Source organism: Tarenaya hassleriana, unplaced genomic scaffold, assembly GCF_000463585.1.
Source record: "Tarenaya hassleriana unplaced genomic scaffold, ASM46358v1 Cleome79, whole genome shotgun sequence".
Lineage (NCBI taxonomy): Eukaryota > Viridiplantae > Streptophyta > Magnoliopsida > Brassicales > Cleomaceae > Tarenaya > Tarenaya hassleriana.
In genome coordinates, this window is record NW_010970398.1 from 96,721 (window position 1) to 103,524 (window position 6,804).

General features: G+C 42.2%; 1 pseudogene; it reads right to left on the reverse strand.

Annotated features, from left to right (window-relative positions):
• The window catches only part of LOC104801936, a 7,359-nt pseudogene extending 671 nt beyond the window's left edge, over positions 1 to 6,688 (reverse strand).
• Between the last annotated feature and the right edge of the window lie 116 nt (positions 6,689 to 6,804).

Sequence of the window (6,804 nt, forward strand, 5' to 3'; positions counted from 1 at the left end):
TTTAGCAGGATTCTGAAACTGTGCCTTGTAGACTTCAGCAGGAAGTATAAGGGGCTGTGGTATCCATTTCTTTGATAGCCATGGATACATGATAGTGTAGAAAGCTTGGAAGGCTTTACCCAATAAAAGAGCAAAGGGTACAGATATCGTAAATTTGGGCGTGTCATAGTCTAAACTTCTGAGCAGAGGGCGTAGAAATTCAAAGCTATTCACCGGGGAACCTACAGCATCGAGAATTCAAACCACTTGGTTAAGCGGTTTATCGTTACTTGGAATTAAGAAATGTTTAGCACAAAAGCTCTAGAGCTAATTGTTTCGGATGTTCATGGCATAAGAGAATATGTTTTGATTTACCGTCAGAAACAAAGTACGGTTGACCAGCAGCTACCGGAGGGCCTTCGTTGCCAGGAATCTTGTCCAAGAGTCCCATGCTTGCGAGAATGATTGCAAGGACAAGGTTATCAATGTAGAATGTAGATCCAATCTGTTTTGACGCTCGAATCACCAGTCCTGAAGAGCATCAACCCTAACTTCGGCAAAGAGATTATCCTAGGAAGGTGCCTCTCTTCGCCTGGGCCATATATAGCAGCCGGACGGATTGCACAGGTGTACAGCCGTTTGCCCCCATTCCTGTCCGGCATTGAAGCAACACATTGAATTAGTTCAAATTAAATCACATTGGGTGGTGCTTCCTTACCATCAAGACATTCTTGAGATGGCATCAAGTATCCAGAAGATAAACAAATAACCAAAGGGCGATAGTTAATGAGGTTGTTTCAAATGATGTTTCAGCATTTATTTGACGTGGATGCATTAAATCATGGATTCAATTCAAGTATGATGATCAAACCAATAACCGAAAATTTCCAAATCGAAAGGAGATCAAGAAAAGCGTTGAAGGGATGTTCACCAAATGGACAAATAATGGAACGGACTTACTTAAATGGTCGTCCATTACTTTTGAGGACCAACTGCTCTGCAATGGATTTACTTCGACCATAGGCATCGGCATGATCATCGACAGGGAAATATGGCAAAGCCTCTTGCCGTTCTTAATCTCCTTACCACCAAAGACAACATTGTAAGTGCTCACGTACACGAGTCTTCTGATCCCGTGTTTGGAGAAAGCCTCCAATACGTTGCAGGTGCCGTTAATGTTAACCTCGTCTGTACGACGGAACTGGAGCATCTCTTTCACTGGAAGCAGGGGAGGTTCGAGATTCTGTCGCTTCCACATCTTCTTTCTTGGTCACATCCCCTGCTACCAACCCAAGTAATTCTCAGTAGAACCAAGGACAATGAAATTAACACGTTGCAACTCAGAAACACGTTTCTGAATTGGTGTGCTTCAAAAGATTCATGCTCCCATGAAATCAGAATTCAAACGTCGTACACCGTTAAATCCTGTTCAAAGCTATTATAGATGAAATCAGCTATTAACCTATAATTGGCAAGCTTGATCTAGCACTCATTGCTAAGCTTCTCACTACAGAATTGATGAGAATATCCACAATTTTGAGCTGAATATCAACACAGGGAAGCCTCGATCTCGAGTAGAGACTTCAAGGGTGTTGAGCGACGTCGTTCCGAAGCTCAGGCTGTTAGTGTCGAAGGGTAGTTTGGTAATTGGCAGCTCCTGGTTGTTATAAAACCTGCAAGCGTTGGAGAAAACAAGCAGCGTCTTCTTCTTCGGTTACTCTTGACTGTATCTGCGTTTGTAACCCTAAATTCATCCTCTGATCAATCAATAAAAGACAATCCCGATCTTCCCGAGACGTAGGGTCAAGTACACTGCTTGACCTGAACTCGTAAATCACTGTGCATTCTCTTGTTCATTGTTCTTGTTCTGTTCTTAGTTGAATCGAGTGTTAATTCTGAAAATCTAAGAGAGAGAGAGAGAGAAGTGAGAAATCCAAGGGCACGATACTACAATTGGTATCAGAGCCCGGTCTCGTGCAAGGGAGAAAATAGCTACGAGCTCAGGATCGCCGGCGTTCTCAGGTCAGTTTCTAAAACTGTGTTTTCTGGGTTTAACTAACAACTGGGATCTATGGCTACTCTTATGCAGAAATTAGATGTAGAACGATTTGACGGGAAGGGCGACTTTGTTCTCTGGAAAGAAAAGGTTCAGATTGGACTTGAAATAATGGGGTTAGCGGAAACACTGACTGATGATCCAAGAAACTGGGAAAATAAATAGGATCTTGAAAAGGAGAATGAGCAGATGCAGAAAATGACTAGATCTGCAATTTCGTCTGTGTCAGAAATTTCGGAAACACCTAGGATTCAGACTGAAACAAGGTTAGAAGTGATCAGTGGTTCAGATAGGGAAACAAAGATTAAGAAATTGCAACAAAGAGCCGACAGAAGCCGTAAGGTGAGAAACTTGATAGTCCTATGTTTAGCAGATCAAATCCTGCGCAAGGTTATACAAGAAAAAACAACGTTTAGAATTTGGAATCTACTTGAGAAACTCTACTTAGAACAATCCCTACCAAATCGTATGTACCTGATGCAAAGATTGCCAGGTTTCCGAATGGATGAATCCAAAACCATTGAGGAAAACCTGGATGTTTTCCAAAGAATGTTATCTGACCTCCAGAACCTTCAGATTAAGGTGGAGGAAGAATACCAGGCGGTGTACCTCCTTAATTCACTGCCACCACAATATGAACAGCTAAGGGAAGTATTGAAATATTCAAGGACTTCCATAACGGCAGAAGGGGTAAAGGCTGCGGCCCGAAGCAAAGAGCTAGAACTTCTATCAAAGGGCAAATTACAAAAGGGTAACTCAGAAAGTCTGTTTACAAGAGGCAGATCAGAAACCAGAGATAACACCAACGGAAACAAGAAGCACAGATCAAGATCAGAGTCTAGAGGCAAGGCTGAATGCTGGTACTGCGGAAAGAAGGGGCACTTCAGAAAGGACTGTAGATCAAGGAAAAAGAATCAAGGACAGAAAAATGAGAGTCAAGGAGAAGCTGGAATTGCAAAGTCAGAAAAACCAGAAAGTGAGCTTAAGGCAGTTGACTTCACAGAAGTTCTGTCAGTGACAGACCGAAACATAGAGGAAGAGTGGATCATGGATTCAGGATGTTCGTACCACATGACACCAAGAAGAGATTGGTTCACAAAACTAGAACCTTGCAAGTATGGTCTGATAAGAATGGGAAATGGAGCAACGTGTTGGGTAGTAGGAGTTGGAGATGTGAAGATTCGAACACATGATGGTGCATCCATAATTTTGACCAATGTTAGATATATACCACAACTAAAGAGGAACCTAATATCAATGGGAGAGCTAGAAACACAAGGTTGCTGGTATAAATCACAAGAAGGGTCATTGAAAGTAATAAAAGGATGCAGAATAGTGCTTAAAGATCAGATACAGAATGGGTTGTATGTCTTACAGGGAAAAACAGAGTTAGCTGAAGCTCATCAAGTAAAAGAGGACAGTGATAGAACATCACTCTGGCATAGCCGACTAGCTCACATGAGTCAAAAGGGTATGGACTTACTAGCAAAGGGTGGACAGGTACCTCATACTGAAGTATCATCACTTGAGTTCTGCGAGAACTGTGTGTTCGAAAAATCACATCGATTGGTATTCGGTACTGGAAAACATACGACCAAAGGGATTATGGACTATATTCACTCAGATTTATGGGGATCTCCAAATGTACCGATGTCAATGTCTAAGAACCAATACTTCATATCCTTCATAGATGATTTCTCCCCCAAAGTTTGGATATACTTCTTGAAGAACAATGCTGAAGCCTTCGATAAAGTTATGCGAGTGGAAGAAACTGGTTGAAAAACAAACTGGAAAACAGATAAAGACGCTCAGAACTGATAAGAGCTTGAATTCTGCAATCAAAGGTTTGATGGCTTCTGCAAAGAACACGGCATAAGCAGACACAGAACCTGCACATACACTCTGCAACAAAATGGAGTTGCAGAGAGAATGAATCGAACCATTATGGAAAATGTGAGAAGCTGGCTCTCTGAAACCTGTCTCCCTCATATGTTTTGGGCAGATACTGCTCAAACAAGTGTGTACATAATAAACAGGTCACCATCAAGCGCACTGAACTTCAAGGTACCAGAAGAAGTCTGGTCAGGGACAACACCGTCGTACACACCTGAAAATATTTGGTTGTATTGCCTATGTACATACTGATCAAGGGAAAACACTGCCACGAGCAAAGAAGGGTATTTTCTTAGGATACCCCGAGGGTATAAAGGGCTATAAAGTCTGGTTACTAGATGAAAAGAAATGTGTGATCAGTCGAGATGTAAGGTTCAACGAGACTCAAGTGTATAAGGACATTGTAGGTGAACAGATAACAGAAGCTAGAAACCTAGAAGACTCAGAAATGAGAAAGGTAGCAAGGATTCCTATACTGCAACAAGAAGGGAGCACAGAAAGCCAAAATCAAGGTGGAGCAAACCAGGATAAGCCTGATGAACCAAAAATCATCATGGATGAGGTGACCAATACCCCCATATCGAAGATCGACACAGACTCTGAAAAAGAGGAAGACAACACTCAAGACTAGACAAGTGACAACCTAGAAGACTACCTTCTGGCCAGAGATAGAGCCAGAAGGAGATCAAACCTCCATCCAGGTTTGATGAATCATATATAGTAGCATTTGCATTAAGTGCAGCAAAAGATCTAGAATTGGATGAACCGCGTAGCTACCTAGAAGCTAAGAGAAGTAGAGACTGGGAAAAATGGAAACAAGCAATGTTTGAAGAAATGATGTCACTGAAACAGAACAGAACCTGGACTCTTGTACCTCGACCAGGGAACAAGAGGATAATTGGTAGTAAATGGGTACTGAAGAAGAAGTACGGGATACCAGGTGTTGAAAAACCAAGGTTCAAAGCGCGATTAGTGGCAAAGGACTTCTCCCAAATAGAAGGAGTAGATTACAATGAGATTTTCTCCCCTGTAGTTAAGCATGTTTCCATCAGAGTTTTGCTATCATTAGTGGTTCAGAATAATCTCGAGCTGGAACAGATGGACGTAAAAACAATATTTCTTCACGAAAATCTGGAGGAGGAAATCCTAATGTCACAACCAGAAGGTTTCGAAGAACCAGGAAAAGAGGACATGGTTTGTCTGTTAAAGAAGTCTCTATATGGATTGAGACAATCTCCAAGACAGTGGAACTTGAGATTTGACTCGTTTATGCAAAAGATTGGATACAGAAGGAGCAACTTTGATCCTTGCGTATATTTCAAAAGGCTCAAGGATTCATCGAACATATACTTGCTACTATATATCAGAGGAACTCAGAACAAAAGATTGTGCTATGAAAGAAGAACAGAGGTTCAGGTTCAGGGATTCTGCGATGCAGACTATGCAGCTTACTTGGATAAGAGGAGATCTATCTCGGGTTATGTGTTCATGGTTGCTGGGAATGTGGTCAGTTGGAAATCGAGCTTGCAACATGTTGTAGCTCTGTCAACAACCGAAGCTGAGTATATGGCGCTCACAGAGGCAATCAAGGAAGGTATGTGGCTCAAAGGGTTATTGACTGAGTTAGGATTCAAGCAAGAAGCAGCGGTGATATTTTGCGATTCACAAAGTGCCATTAGCTTATCAAAGAACTCAGTGCATCATGAAAGAACAAAGCATATTGGTTGCATTTTATTCGGGATGTCATAGCTCAAGGAGTGGTAGATGTTCGGAAAGTACATACAAATCAGAACCCGGCAGATGCGTTAACTAAAACCATTCCTGTCAGTAAACTCGAACAGATGTTGGGCTTACTGAGACTGACTGAAACTTGAAGATGAGTCAAGTGTGGAGGTGGGGATGTGAGGAGAATTCAGGGAATTGCGGATAAGGTGGAGATTTGATGAGAATATCCACAATTCTGAGTTGAATATCAACATAGGGAAGCCTCGATCTCGAGTAGAGACTTCAAGGGTGTTGAGCGACGTCGTTCCGAAGCTCAGGCTGTTAGTGTCGGAGGGTAGTTTGGTAATTGGCAGCTCCTGGTTGTTATAAAACCTGCAAGCTTTGGAGAAAACAAGCAGCGTCTTCTTCTTCGGTTACTCTTGATTGTATCTGCGTTTGTAACCCTAAATCCATCATCTGATCAATCAATAAAAGACAATCCCGATCTTACCGAGACGTAGGGTCAAGTACACTGTTTGACCTGAACTCGTAAATCACTGTGTATTCTCTTGTTCATCGTTCTTGTTCTGTTCTTAGTTGAATCGAGTGTTAATTCTGAAAATCTGAGAGAGAGAGAGAAGTGAGAAATCCAAGGGCACGATACTACAAGAATCTTAATAGAAGCGACGTAGAACAAAGGGAGCAGAATCATTGAGTGTAAAAAGAGAATCGCAGATGTCGAAGCAGAAAAACCCAATCACAGCACAAAGAGAGCAGATTCCGACGAAAAATCAAAGAAATGGAACCTCTGATGCAGCGAACGCCATTGTTGATGAGATCACGGGACCAAGGAGAGGAACCGCGGAGGTCAAAGGAGCGGGCGTGGCGAGCCCCACGGCGGACAAGCTCCAAGCACAAGGCGGCACCGACGTAGCCCAAACCTCCCGTGACCACGAAGACATTGCCTTCGATTCCTTCGTTCCCGCTCGAATGCATCTCTCCCTGTCTCCAGGGATCGGCGGCCGCGAAATGAACCGATGCGAAAGCAAAAACAGCGTGGCGTGGCTGCTTATATATATGTTTTTTTTGCTGTTGTAATTAGATGCAACATTTTGTATTATATATATATATATATATATATATATATATAAAATATAAACACATCAAAAATT